Source organism: Cynoglossus semilaevis, chromosome 19, assembly GCF_000523025.1.
Source record: "Cynoglossus semilaevis isolate Cse_v1.0 chromosome 19, Cse_v1.0, whole genome shotgun sequence".
Classification (NCBI taxonomy): domain Eukaryota; kingdom Metazoa; phylum Chordata; class Actinopteri; order Pleuronectiformes; family Cynoglossidae; genus Cynoglossus; species Cynoglossus semilaevis.
Window position 1 is genome coordinate 5,024,355 of NC_024325.1, and position 16,087 is coordinate 5,040,441.

General features: G+C 37.0%; 1 protein-coding gene and 1 non-coding gene across 4 annotated transcripts in view; both read right to left on the reverse strand.

Annotated features, from left to right (window-relative positions):
• The window catches only part of opcml (opioid binding protein/cell adhesion molecule-like), a 241,499-nt gene that overhangs the window by 56,618 nt on the left and 168,794 nt on the right, over positions 1-16,087 (reverse strand). The window lies entirely within an intron of this gene.
• LOC112488669 (U6 spliceosomal RNA) lies at positions 8,628-8,732 on the reverse strand. Its single transcript, XR_003053010.1, has one exon. It is a non-coding gene; the product is annotated as a U6 spliceosomal RNA (small nuclear RNA).

Genomic DNA, 16,087 nt, shown 5'->3' on the forward strand with positions numbered 1-16,087 from the left:
CCACATAGAACACACACTATGTTCACATAAAACAATGAGTATATAAGCACTGTTTATGTACCTAACCATTTTCATACCCGACGGATGTATCGGTTTCACTGTAAAAATTTGAGTATTTTCCAATTACCCTCAGGTACTGTAATTGTGATGTACTTTATGTAAGTATCCTTGCTACTGTAACATTCATGTCTGTGAATAAAATCTTCTTAACCTAGTCCATTTAGGTGTTTGTGTTGATGGTATATGGTTTCTAATTACTTGTAAACAGTGCTGGAAAAAGCACTTTACAAATTTGTTGTCTATATTCTAGCAAGGCCAGCTCCAGTCGCCATGAAGTCTGGCTCCATGTCCTGCATTCATGTTCTTCTGAATGGGCTGTAACTGAATCCTTGCAATTTCTTGGAAAAGAGTGGAAAAGAACACACATTAAGATCTGTCCACTGATAACACCCGTCTAAACCCCAGACTAATAATTCGCTAGAATCTGTGGTAACTGATTCAATAATGGCAGTCAAGTGATGACATTTAAAAGACGGGAAAAAAGAAACAATTCACCCATTTATTCATATTTATTCACTATGATCAACCCAACAAAATTAGTCTGATTTGACTCCTGACAAGTGTTTAATTAACACAATTAACCCCCCCTTCCTCTTCTGTAATTTACATATAATTAATATTCAGACCTACTATTATTGTCTGGTTGGCTTCACATACTCTTTCAAACTGGCAGTCACAGCTGACATACTGTACTGTTAAATATCTCAGCAGATGACACTCGTCATGGAACCTGAATGAACAACTCACCAGTGGAACCAGGGTGACTACATTTGATACATACTGTACCTACACTCTCAGTGTCCATGCTCTTTGAAAACAAAGGACTTTACAGAGCAACAGAATGTCGGTATAATAAATGTATGTCCATAATTTGTATCTATTAACTGTGTGTTTATAAAAACGTGCTGCTCCATCAAGTAGATCTAATGTCTTACGATTATTCATTAGAAATAAATAATCTCTCCAGTGCCTCTGCATATTTCATGCAGAAGCAAAGACATGGAGCTATTTTAGGGGGCAGAGAAAACAAATGGTGTTGTGATTATCTACAGTGCTGCTGCTGTTCTTTTCTTTTATTGCGTCGGACTTTTACAGTTGGCCTGGAAACTTCTTGTTAGCTAGTAACAAATATAGCTTTAATGGGTGGCAGTAATGTAACTCAAAGTCTGCCAGCTGCTGCTAAAACCCAGTAAAATAGGGTTGGAGGCACAAGGGTGAGGGAATGTAAGGCTAGCAGGATTAGCTTTGCTTGAGCAGGCTTCACAGGAAACTAAATATCCTAAAAAAAAAAAAAAAAACAACAAAAAAACTATTTTGGGGTTGAGAAATACAACTGAAGGTTATTTGAGATGAGGATATTGGTGTAAAGTTGAAATATTAAAGATTAATACATATCAACATCTAGTTGATTGAACAACTCAATCTGTGTAGAATTAATATGAAAAAAGGGCGGACCAAGTAAGAACATATTAGATATTGCAATATATAAAAAAAAGAATAAATACAAAAGCTGTCACATACTAAGTAGTACTGAGCAATCTGTTCTTTCACCCAAGGCTAACAAAATATCGTTTTTTATTTCATTTTTTAGATTTATGTTCAAGCTCACTAACAGTGGGAAGAAATTTCTTCTTGCTAATATTATTGTTTTTCCATCTCTTGAACTTCCCACAATTCTGAGAATACACGATGTGTGCTGTGGTATTGGAGTTTTTTTACTTGACTTCTTTTGACATCAGAAATGTTCTGGCCAAAGCAGACTAAGAGCGCTGCGATATCATGTCATTAGTATGTGAAACTGAAATAAACTAATGTAAATGAATGGCCTAGTGTTGACCCGTGTCACTAAAGTATGTTTTCAATTTAAATTATTAAAGCAGCGGTGTGAGTAAATCAAATCAGAGTAAATCATGTTAACAGTTTTGGTTTACTAACAACACACTGACTCACATCAATCCTCTCCACACATTAGGTTATCACAACTCTTTTGAGTCTCCTACCTACACTTTAGTTTAATTGCACTGCTTTAAAACAGAGCTGTATAAATAATGCAGTCATTTGTATTCGGATTTTGCCCAACAACTTTAAACATTAGTGTACACAGGCTTTTTACTCCTTGTACGATCAGCTTTAGAAGGCAGCTGCTCGTTTCCTGGTAAGAGACTTTAAGACTGGAACATATCTTTACCTTCACATTAAAAAGCCTTTATGTATCCGAGGTCATGTGGGAGCGCACTGCTCACTCCTTTTGACTTAAAAGAAAACAGGATGAAGCAAAACCCAGCTCACACTGTATTTGTGAAGATCCAAAGAATCTGCCTCATGCCTTTACGCAGAAGCATTTTTGATTTTGCTCAAAGAATTTCTTTAGTACTTCTTATTTATTGATCTGTTATATGTTTCATATTTGAACCGACGACCCTAGTTCTTGCTCAGTTCAGATGGTTACTGGAACTGAGAGCATTATTTAATATTTTAATAAATGTATTTGTACATTAAGAAGAAAATACAGTCAGATTAAGGATCTGAACTTACAGAGCTACTGAAAAGTGTGTAAATCATATCAGTGTCAGCTGTAAAACGCTGATTAAATTGATAGTAAATGCAGAGTCTGCCGTTCTCTGATAATCAGGACAAGATTGATGTATGGCTGCTACAAGTGGCTGAACCATAACACCTCCAGTTTAAGTGACATCAATTGTTAGTTGCCACGGCACACTGCTGCAACTGCTCTGTTCACATGGAGACTAGGCTGTGTCCGAATGTTTGGCCGTAGACTTGTGCTGCTCAACATACTCATTATTTCACACACACACACACACAAAATATTTCAGGTGCCTCTAATATTCAAAGTGTGTTTCATTCGTCGCTGCAGCCTAATGAGTATTATCGCAGCAGGTATAAGGGCCTTTTGTTTGTACTGTTGTTGATTGGTAAACGGTAAAATGGATGGCAATTATGGGGCTGTTTTCTGGCCTTAATGAACAAAAGCGCTTTTCTCTACAAGCTGCATTCAACCATTCATACACTCACACACTCCATTACACACACACACAGAGCACTTGTGCAGAACTTCTGGCTCTCACTGCTGGCACAGCAGTCAAAATGACAGGGAGAATACCAGTGGAGAGATCAAAATGATCACTAAAGAAAATCGTTACATACAAAAATACCTTTTTAAAAGGGGTTAACCTTGGGCTGATATATAAGACAAAAACATTTATATATATTTTTTAGGTTACTAAATATATAACAGTTTTTAATAACACATAACATAACATAACTAATGTTCTCTTAAATTAGACTTTGAGTAAACAAATAAATGGCCCAAAAGCATCAAAATCATTAGGAAAAATACTGCATGGTAAAATTGAACTGCCACAATCTTCCTAAACAGCATCAGCATGGTTAGACACTGGTTGATGTGAAATTTTAAAACAGCCAACTGTGTTTCTGCTGCGTCACCCTTCATGTCCCTGGGTAACCTAAAATGTTAGCGGTACTGATGAGGGTCCTCGTAGCATACTGACAACAAACTTAAAAAAAAAAGAAAGGAAAAAAAAATGACTTTGGCAGTTTACCTGGCAGTCTTGACCTAATATTTCTGCTACGCTCACAGGCACTGTAGCATACCAGTCACGAAAGGTTAGTGCCAATAATCAGTGACCTAGTAAAAAGCCACCTGCATTCAGCAGATGGTTCAGAAAAACAAACTCCAAAGAAGAGAACCTGTGTATGTACGGGAATGCAAAATGTCATTACACCACCAATAGCGGTTTGAGGATATGACTAAAGCAGCAATCAGCATCAGGTCAGACAGAGATGAATTATATTTGTATTTCTATTGGTTCTCTGGTGGCACAACAGGGATATTGTTGGTGGACAAGACCTAGATTCTTCCGTCTCCAAGAAAAACAAATAAAATAGACCCCCACCGCCCCCCTAAAAAAAGAGCAGACTCCTAGGTCTAATGTAAGACAAGGCACAAGAAGCGCAATGGCCCTCCCGCAGGCTGGGGCACAACACAAAGTGTGGAAAACAAAAATCAATGAGTGGGAGATGAGGGGTGATCCTTCACAGGCCACTATCACCGCCCCCCCCACTGCAACTTAAAGATGTGCTGCCTGGGGCAGGATGGGTATGTTTGCCACCTTCCTCTCAGGTGGCCTTCTTCCACTACTCTCAGGATTTTAGCTGCAATATAAAGTTTTATATACGTTCCAATTGTATACACTGGGGTTACTGAGTGTTTCTGCTTCAGTGATGTGATGGATAATGTGGTCCCAAAATCTTTGCATCCGAACTCAAGTATTTTGAGTATTTATGGTGTCAACCACTGGTTTAAACACGACCTAATTAGATCTTGAGTCACTCATTGGGCCAGGATCTTCTGCTTCTCAACAAACTTATTTAATTCCATTATAAGACATTAAAATAAACACATGACTTGATTGGCCTAATGCCAATCAGAATTAAAGCTTGCTTGATTTTTATAATCAGTTTTTTTTGTTTCCTTCCTTCTTATTGTTTAAATTAAAACAACCTGCAGACCCATGTTATTATGACAATTACACACACACAGAAAGTTCCAGCTGAAAAAAACAACCAAAAAAACAACATGCAATTCTTCTTTTCCTCTCCAACTAGACCGAATGGAATTCATTTTCATCTTGCACAACTTCATGCTGGGTAATGGCGGGGTCAAGCAACATTTCCTCTGCAGACGGAAAAGATTATGCAGAGAGATATGGCTCATTAACCAGTCACCAGGTTGGACAGTAAAAATCATGAAAATATGAAATACCAAAATTTCCTTGGGGAAAGTAGTGAATTTGTTGGATGGAAATAAAAGAAATAAAGCCTCAAAGCTCTATGTGGATCAACTACAAAACAAGTAGAATGTTTTATTAAATTAACTAGAATGTCTAACTAAGATTGAGCCAGTTTTTTGAAAATAGCAATCCAAATAGTATCATTACATAAAACTTGTGTAACGTTTGCAGAAAACCAGTAAAGAAACTCTTCAAATGTACACGGTCAGCAGACGATGGTAAAATGCCCTTTTTTATGAAATTGTACCAATCTTATATCCCCATTATATTATTTGGATTTTGGTTGAGGAAAAATTCTGTGTCCATCTCACTGACTTTTAATTTTCTGCCAATGGCCTACATCTTTCATCTGCAAACTTTTCTGTTAGGCTTGCAGCAGCTCAACAACCTCTGGCTAGGCTCTTAGCTTTTAACTCTACAGGGAGTTTAGCTAACCAGCATTTCAGACTAGCAGCATCCTACTTGACAGATCTTCGGTATGAACTGTTGGTTTCCAAACTGGAATTTATGCAGCTTAAGTTTCAATCAGACTTTTATTGATTGAGCATCAGTGCCTCCACCACCCACCTTCTGGTACTGTACATCTACTATGTCTGAAAAATGCAGCTCTGGAATCTCTGCTTATTTGTTTTGCATCCTTGTGACTTTGTTCTGAAAACTGCTGCATAAATAAAAAAACAATGTGATTATACAAGTTGTTGTTTATGTATTTTTCATCTTTAAAAAATTACTTTGCGGCAGGTGTGTAACACCTTGCAATTGTAAGTAGGACCACGTTATATAAATTCTCCGAAGTGACCGTGATAGATTCCTTCGGTGAATACAATACACTCACAAGTCTCATAACACACAGATTGAATTTCACAAAAAGAAAAAAAAAAGAAGAAAAAAATGCCTCCTAGCTGATGCACTTACGAAAAATAATGGTATGTTCAAGGACTGATGACAGCGTAGTCAAGACAGAGTAACAATGCCCTTATAAAACCACCTCCTGGAATCAATTTCCCCCTCCCGACAATGAATACCAGAAAACAATGGAATGAAACACACAAAACAACAAAGTCAAAGCGAGGCTTTGTTTTCCATTACTGTCCAGACCTGCAACATAAAAAGAGAATGCTGTTGCAATTTTAATCACCCACTTCCCCTTAAGTGTGCTCCAGTCATGCATTGCATGGCAGGTGGCCTGGCAAGGTGAAAGCCAACTGGTATGTCAGCTGTTGGAAAAAAACACACACTCTGTAACCATAAGCACACATCATGGTGTCTTTATTAGACCAGGGTCTAGGAATAATTTGCTATGTTACACTTTTACAGTTTGCACAAACACAACCCTTAGCCTTTTTACCAAATCAAAGGAGGAAAAATATCTTTTTTTTTAGCACCACCGGATGTATAATTTATAACAGATTTCTCACAGACACTCTCTGAGCCTAAACACATATGACTGAACTTCACTCAGTGACTGCACAGACTTCAGAAAGGACAGAAAACTACAAGAAACCAGATACATGTCAGCAAGTAATTTCCCACAAGACAATAAGCAGGGGGCTCTGTTTTGCTATTATTACATATTATGGCATCTAGGGGTCACCATAGCAAACTAGCCAAATACCCAGCTCTATGTTTAGCTCCACTGAAGAGACATATAACTACAGAAATTAAAAAAAAAACAAAACAAGCAGCCATAGTAGCTGATGACAACAAATACGTGACAGATGACTCACCTTTGACCACAGTGCAGTTAATGACTTCAATCAAATCAGAACCATGCAGGAGATTATTATGTTTCACTGATGGATGAAGTCATTGTTCTCAAAAGTTTAATTTAACACGATGAGAGCAATCATAACGACAGCTACTGCTGAACAAAACATGCTTTTTATATAAAATACTGTTATTAAAGCAATTTAAAAGCCCTAATTTAAAAGCACACCTGATCTATTATTTTAATTGGTTTTATATCCTATCAAATTATAAACAGTATAATTAGTATAAAATATAATAAGTATAATATAAATGGATGGGTATAATAGGATAATATACTGTCTGATAGGAAAACTCCCTTTATTCACTTACAATTAGAGATTAAAAGTATATTAAGTTTTCCATTGTTGCCAAAAACTGTTTAATTTTGATCAATTCTCAAAATGAACCTGGGGTATTAGAGATTACCAGCATACCATACCAGTACCAGCATAGACTCACAACCTCTCAGTTTGCTGTCTACAAATAACATCACAGCAAGATTTCTATTAAATAACAACAGCTTTTATGTGAGAAGAATTGAAGAATTTATTACTTAACTTCCTGACGTTGATTTTATTGAAATTCTTTAGTAGTATCCTGTACTGTACCAACAACTGGACCACAGGTAGAAATAGAAGTCAATAAAAATCTTGACTCTTTGGACTTTTGTGCTAATTGTTTGGGCAAAGGTTATACTAAAGGTGTAGCACAATGTGATTCGGAAATACTTTGTGAGGGTTAAAGTCAGTTTTTAATTCAAAATGTTGCTGCCTCAAAACAATACATTATTAAGGAGTATAAAATGGCTGTGTTCTAGAATGTATCTAGAATGTTCTGTGTAATGCCATTAGTCCTACGTAGATCAATTTAACTCATATTAACACTTATTTCTCTATAAACGACTGGCTCAGCTACATAACACCCTTTGTGATGATGGTAATTTATCATTGGTTACTGTGCTAATATAATAAGCTGATTTATTTACCAGTGGAAAAGCTTCAGCTTCTTGACTGGGTGAGAAAATAATTGAAACATAATTTGATATTAAAATTCTTAATAATTGGTCACAGCCTAGATTTGTGTAGATTTTTTTTTCAGTGTTATGAAAACTGCGTGTTTAATGACAATTAAAAGCCATTGGATTGTAATTACTGTTTCAGTTGGAGGGATTCTGTTAATTAGTGCGACTTCTGTCTTTGTACAACTGTTGAAAAGCAGCTACAGTCGACTGTCACTGGAATGCAATGCACTCTTTTCAACTCAGGGTACTCTTATATTAAAACTGTGCTTTATTAATGTCTCTTTACATATGGCATAAAAAAACAATTTTGCTACATGACAGCGCAGCCTGATGGACAGAAAACAGCCATTCAGAAGCAGGAAAGTGCTGTTAATATGTGTTTTGGGACAAATTATATGGAAGCCAGGGATCAAAAGGGACTGACAGCACATAAAACTCATCTTTCCATTGGCTGAAGGTTTATGAGTGCTACATCTGTCACTGGAAACTCATGACATGTGTGCAGAGCCAAAAGCTCCACCAGATCAAGGGTTCAATTTAACCAGGATATCATTTTGAAAATGTTGTCATCTCCCATGGCTCTTTCGATGCAGCAGTCTGATGTTAGTCCTGCCTGCAATCACAGCCAATCCTCCTGTCAGGTTTCATGAAAAGGCCAGGGACTGCACAGTTATCTCTTATATTTCTGCTGATTTAAGCTGTTCTACTGCCACTGCACTGTGTTTGCTAGATACAATGATATACTGGTCTAAGAAAAACTTCACCGAAACTGACTGCATGCAATTCTGACTAATATACAGCTAAAACATGTCAATAGAAACATAATTAATATTAACTGAATCCCTGATTCATCCCACAATGGGGAAATTTACAGTGTGAGTCTTTGCAACCCACACAGGCTTCCACCGGGGGTGCTACGAATGAAACACACAAAACACTCAAAGACACAAGGAAGACACAAAAGGAAGGCTTCACAAGCGTTCCTTGTGAAGAGTGTCATCCTTGTGCAAGGTCAGGCTAATCCTCCTTGTATCATTCCAATTTTAGTTTACGTACTGACAACACAACACAAACAGTTTTTTTTTGGTTTTGGGTTTTTTGAGCTATGTTGCTAGGATAAAATTCAGATGTAGATAACTGATGTTACTCTTACATACTGACAAATTTAAAGGCAAAAACCATATAAGCATGCACCCTAATTTTGTTCTGTGGTTTTGCAGAGGCCAGCTACAACAATTGTCACTAATGAGCAGGATTATCCTCGAAAAAACGTGTTAGCTAATAAACAATGGCCTCCTGAAAGGGAGTGGCGTGGCAGGAAATTGGCTGTGACGAGCAAGCAACATTACATCCAGATCAGCCATGTCATCAAATCAAAGTGTTTGCAGGGAATACTAATAAAATCCAATACAGTCTTCATTAATTTCTGACTTGTAGCTTGCAGCTATACACTTCGGTAATAGCTATGTTTGGAGACAGCAAATCAAAAAAACAAAAAACAAACAAACAAAAAAAAAAACTTGACAACATACTGTATAAATTGCAGTTTAAATTCAACAACAGAATAAACTGAGGTTTTCAGCTTTAAAACGATGGCCCGAAAAGGAAGACAGACTTGTGAGGTGGGTGTTGGATAAATATAAACCAGCACATCTCTGTTTCACTTTTCTTGTCAAGTGCTGAAAGGAGACGCTCAGTGTGAACATGCAAATGAGTCATAACTCTCCGTTTCTGAAATGGCAAGATGTAAGAACGTATATATGATCCAGCATTTTGATAGGGAAGTCTGCAAGCTATTTGATTTGTCTCCACGACTTACAAATACCTGCCAGTCAAATGAGTCGGGGGAATAGCAGGTGGGCAGAAATATGAAACAGCTGGTCCCCTATTCTGCTGCACAAGGAGAAGTGTGCACCACATCACTGGATGGTGATAGACTGTGAAGAAAAGCAGTCCTGTCCCTTTTTTTAAACACCTTGGCTCAACCGTTTGATATGCAGATGACAATTGGATGTTGATTAAAAAATAACTGGTCTACTGGGAGTTCTCAGGAGTGAATGTGATTGCATCAATTATCTTCTCCTTAAGCATAAATAACAAAACCAAAAGACGAATTCTTTGTTTATATATTTCATACCTGTCAGTGTGCTTCTGGTGTTTTTCTGCCCTGTTATGAAGACGTTGTCAATTTGTGAAAAACTGCCGGAAACGCAGCTCATTGGCCTTTTGCACTTTCTGTTTGAGGAAAAAAAGCCTTTGTCTTCACCTTTTCAATTGTCTTTTATGTTGAATTTAATTTAAAAAATGCTTTTCCTTTATTATGCGCACTGCTACACTAGCAAAGAGGTACTGTTAATAATTAAGCAGCATTCTGTTTTGTTTCTCCATCCACCAATGGAAACAATCATGTCATGAAAAGAAATCTAAAACTCCTTTGGTTGCAACTGGTCTTTATAGACATTTGGTTTTCCTTTAGGCCAAAAGGGTGATAAAATGTGTCAACAGTTGGCTAAAATGATAATGGGTTATGTGACATAATAGGAAGGCATTCATAGCACTTTGTATTTTTATAATCTAAACAATTGAACTAGACACAGAGCCAAATCATTACCATGAGTAAAACATATAAAATTAAAAAAACATCAAATTGCTTCAGAAGTTACACAAACATATATTAAAGAGTTAAATACTTTGCTACGCATCTGTGGCACATTAATTAATAACTAAGAATGACGGAAAAAAAAACTCAAAATAAATGAATGGCCAACGAACCTTAAGTTTGGATCACCTAAACCCGAGCATGTTACCATAGAATTACCAAAGACTGTTTTTTCTAGGACTCTAATCTATTTTTTGTGTTTTCATTTGTGTTATAAACTGTTTAGAATTTTGTTCTATTAAATGCTTGCTACATGTCACAAAGAGAAACCGTATGTCTGTCCTGATAAAAATCTATCATTAATCTAGATTATAAATTTTTAAAGAGAAAACAACAACCCACTAATTACAGTTTCTAATGGAGTTCATGACCTCCAATACTCTGGGGACTCGTACAATACAATATAGGTTCAACTCGATCTGTAATTCCACTTCAACATAAACAGCCCAGACCAAGCCCAGGCTCTGTGTGTGCCATCTGTGACACAAAGGTATGTTCCGGTATTGCTGCCAGCAGACAACAGGGAAGACATACTGCCGTCAACACCACTTCAAGTACTCGATATCTAAAAAAATATGTTTTTAATCTCACTGTTTTTTTTTACAACACAATGAGTTTTTATGTAATTAAAGTAAACAAGATACAATAAATACCCTAGCATACGTTATGATAGGATACAATATAGTAATAGGCAAAAAGATTAAGATAAAACAAGATAAGAAAGGGTAGACAGGGGACAGGACATGATTGACAGGGGCAAGACAAGGCAAGGTAATACATGGAATGGGACAAGAAGAGACCGAATGAGACAAGACAAGTTAAATAAAGTTAAATCATGCTTAAGTTTAAGTTAAGATAAGATGCAGAGCAAAAGAAAAATGTGCACTACGTGCAAGTATGTCTTTTGCAATACGGAGTTCAGGTCCTAGGATGCCGGAGCTGTTTTTTCTGCAGTCTGATAGCTGATGCTACAAAGAAGCCTCCAAAGCGCTTTGAAGTTTGTGGCTGTGTGCATGTGTCTGCTCCAACTGCTACCGCCTCGGGTTGGTTTGTATTACTGTATGCAGTGCAAACTAAATATGTTCAAACGCTGACTCCACAAATAATTTCTTATAGGTACAAATGGAGGAAACATCGGATCAGCCACCGATGTGGGCGATAAAGTGGACCTGTTATGTGTGTGTGTGTGTGTGTGTGTGTGTGTGTGTGTGTGTGCATGGGTGTGTGAGATTAACAGCAATATTGACGCTGTCTGCTGTTGCTCAGGTTCTTAGTTATTTAAAGTAACATAAATGCCTGCTGCAGTGAGAGCAGATGCACTGTAATGTTGCTCTAATTGCATTGTCCACCCTAAATTATATAGTAAAATGCTTGGCAAACTGCCGCCCGCTGCAGCTGTTGATGTATCTCATCTGTGTGCACTGTATAAATATATGTCTGCTTCAGCCTAATGGAGAAAAAAAAAGAAAAATACATTGGTGCCTGCAGTTTATCTCCTATTGAAGCGTAGGGGAATAAAATGGTTTCGCTTAAAGAATTTGACATTTGAGATACAGATGACAAATTAAATTATTTCTAAAGTCTGTGTTGAAAAATTAAATTAATAAATAAAAAAATAATTATTATTGTACATATTTCAATTTGCTCTTTGGAGTTGCAGTATTTTGAGCAAGGAACATAGGAACAGCAGACACCTGCAATCTTGGACTACACCAGTTTGTTATTTAGTTTGGAAATTTTCACATCCATTCACACATATTTTGCTTGCATAGCAGAGCCCTGGGAGTTCTAGCTCCCAGTTGACATCTCACTAACATGCGTGACAGTGCCAGAATAAGTACCAGAGTCTGAAATAGGAGCCTTTCTGTGCTCACAATCGTCTATTCGTCTGGCTCGAAGATTTATCTGTGATACAGCTGTCCATCATCCGGTACAATCGGTTATTTTTATCTTTCATCAATCTGAATTACCACGGACAGCGTCTGATAACTTGCAGCAAAATCCCAGCTCAGGGCGTCAGAACCCAATAGCTCCGGTTTATGCTTGTTTTTACTTCCACAGTCACACTGAGAAGGAATTGGAAAGCATTGTACTCTAGGTGGCCATGATACAATACAGTGATTCCCAACCGCATCACCTGGTGTGCCATAGAAAATAATCAAATTTCACTCAGTTGGTCAGAAAACTGTTATTTGTTTACTGCAAATAACTATGCAACAGTGAGAGGAAGAAAAATGAAATACTATTCAACTAGATGGCAGCAAAACAAACAAACAAACAAACAAAAACAGGGACACTCTGTGACACTCTTTTTCTGTCTTTCTTCAATTTCTGCGAGTATATCAGCATTACATTCAACTTAATATCCCATGTTGCATACTGGGTTATTAAAGTGTGATTGAAGTGAAACAAGAGGATCATTATATTTAATTACATTTCCCTATGAGACATTTTGGCTTAGTTTGGTGGTGCACTGTGGGGTTGGAATTTGTGCTGTGGCCTAAAAAAGGTTGGAAAACACTGCAATATGTAAATGTTGGTCTAATGGTCTTGTTAAACCTTGCTCTGAATATCAAATCCATGTATGTTTCCCCAGGCTACAAGATTTAAATCAGATGAAGGCTTACACGTTGATGTCTTACCTAAACAGAAGTGACTGCATCTCTAGTGGTGAAATATTTAAAATAATTTAATAAAGAAAACACTTTGAAACCATATGGTCCATGTATGGCAATTATTTTAACATTAACAGGCAAAGAAAACAAGTGTGGGAGGGGGATCATCTCCAGTCTGCCTCTATGCTGCTCAGATGTTGGCAGCTTTCGTTCAGTTGGATGGTTTCTTGTCTGATTCATCTGCTTTCCTTTGTTGTTTCAAATCCAATATTTCACCAGATGCTTGTGTTGTAAAGAGGTAGTGGCTGCTGCCAATCAGAATATTAACACTTGGCTAATTCTTTGACTTTGTCTCTGTGAAGCCACACACAACAGAGAATGTCTTGCTTTGGCTCTTAATCATAACGTCTTTTTAGCATCACTCAAACAGAAACTAAGATGTTTGAGAGTCATATGAGCAGATTATTATTACTGTTATTGTGTGAAAGCATTGATATCAAATTGAAATGATAGCAATTCCCCAGGTGTCACCTTGTGGCTAATGCAAAGTGGCTAATGATTTTTTTAACATGTTTGGTTAATTGCTAGTTAGGAAACAGACTTATATTTGGATATGAACTTCCAGTATTAAACTGTAGTTCTCATAATCAATTTAATAATGTCCTATAACTAAATCAATACAAAATACAACAACTGTGACAGTTCTCAGGTATCCAGATCATTTAGATCCAGAAGGAGCTGAATCTCCGTAGAATAAATTACTAGTACAGGGTGTCCTGGACTTACATCGGAGTACCATTTTTATGGTGCAACGTAACCCAGAACATGAAAAATCAGAAGAGTCTGGGAACCGTAATAAAGGGCTAAAACTGTGAATATTCCTTGCTTCAATGTATGGCGTATAACCAGTGAATGTAAAAACAGCTGTCTTCCATGCATATCACTGCGTGACAACGCAGTCATCGGCACCATTTATACGCCATACTTTCAAATGACGGAAAAAATACTTTCCTAATAAATTCATGAAAGATGGCAATGTAACCACGGAAACGCCCTAAGTCGTAAACCAACCACGGAACCCGTGCATAAACATGAGCATTGCAATCAGGACTAGAGTGATAGAATATAAAAAATATTTATGCATTTATACATTTATTACCACCTCTGCTATATGGAGGTAGCATGACTTGTCTGTTTCACTGGGAGAGGCACGTTTCAAGACAAGCCGACATGCACAGAGGAGGAGATTATAAGGCAGGCAGCTAATAACCCAACAACAGAAAGACTATGTCTGCCAAAGTGTGCAACCTCAAGCAGAGACAACAGTGCCAAGGGACCGGGGTATCTGCCGCATTCACCAGGCTGCAGGCAGACACATTGTGAAGTCTCACCACATGACCTCCATTTCGGAGACAAATCGATCCTTGAACAATGGGCTAATTACCAGAAAACACTCAGTATGACCTGTTAGTTTGCTCTTTCACAGCCACTGCACATGCTAACACATAAGAAGGAGGAGTGTGAACTGTGTATTAAAAATATAATTACTTGTAGCTCTAATTGGTGAAGCAGTCCTACTGTGCAGTGATGTTCACGTCTGATCCCTGACAGAGCGGCGAAGACGTCAAACCCGTAATTGAAGACATTGGACAGAGAAGTCATGTCTTAGGTTGTCAGATGAGTAATGTTTCCGATTCATTATCAGAAGCTACAACAGGCGCTGTGTCAGACAATGTTAGTCAGAGAGACAACAGCAGGGCAAAAGACAATCTCACATTTATTATGGCACACTGTCAAATTTACTTCACTGTCATTTAACAACAGAGTAAATCTGTGAGGTTCAGGGTATATTCAACTTTTAATAACTCTAAATTTCACAGCAAACTGTTATATTTGCAGTACAGAACAGGTTTGCAGGAAAGGCACAGCAAGGTGAGTGGATTTAAATTTCAATATTTGAATTATAATTTTATATATTGTATTTATGCCCAAGTGAGGATTTGTAATTTTATTGGTTCAGTGTAATTTCAGAACAATATCTTTGACGGTGTGTTCTTGTGGGAAGTCTACTTCGATGACCTGGGCTGCAGCAAAATTCACACCTGGTCACCAATCTTAACTCTATCCTATGATTGCATCCCTTTCAATATGAAAAAAAACCTTTTTTTTTTTTTAGAATTACAGCATTTAAATTTGAAACACAAAAGCAATGATTTTATTATTATTATTGGAACTGACACTACAGCCGAATATATCTTGAAAGAGGAAACAGGGTTTAAATAATGCATTCTTTCCTAGTCTTTAAAAGTGATCGTCTGTTTTGTTCCAACTCGGTTTATCATAAGCCACTAATGGGCTAGAGGTATTAAAGTAAAGCTCCAATACTAGGGGCGGTGTGCAGTATAATTTAAAAAATAACATGTTTGCTTCCAAACCAGTTTTTAATCAGTTTTTTATGACTGGAAAATTTTGACCCTGGACAGACTGAAAAAAAAACAAAACAACAACAAACTCCAGCCAAGCATGCTTCAAGTTTTCTTTACCTGAGGGACTTACAGCAGTGAATTATCAGCGTGGCTAAGGTTTCTTTTCTCTGTCCACACAAGACTGGGTGGAAAAAGTCTGTTAAGGCAAAACATTTTTTTTTATTTAAATTAATTAATAAGTTAAATTAATAACTTTTCAATACAAAAATGTAACATAAAGTTAAATAAAAATCTGTATAATTTATTGATCTTTTGCAACAGGTTATGATTTTTTTTTTCTTTTCCTAAAATTAAAAGAACATTTAAACTAATTTTCAGCACTTTAACAAGACATGGAAACAGGTTTTTAATTATTTTGCTTTATTTACTATTTGACTTACCCTTGTTTTTTACTTTTTGTGAATAAACAAACCTTGTCCAACCAACCCTGCCTGCCCTTCACATTCATTCAACTTTATACTCCAATCCCTTTACGTAAAATGAATTTTAGTGCATTCAGTGACACAGAATTATATATAGGGAGAAGCTTCATCTACTGGAAGTCATGCTTGAAACTGGAGAAAATTGTGTTTTACAGTGTAAAGCTAATAGCCTTATGACAGCTGTGTGCAAGCCAATAGAACAAACCAGTTCTCAGTCAGAGAATTCTGCTTATTTGCTTTAGT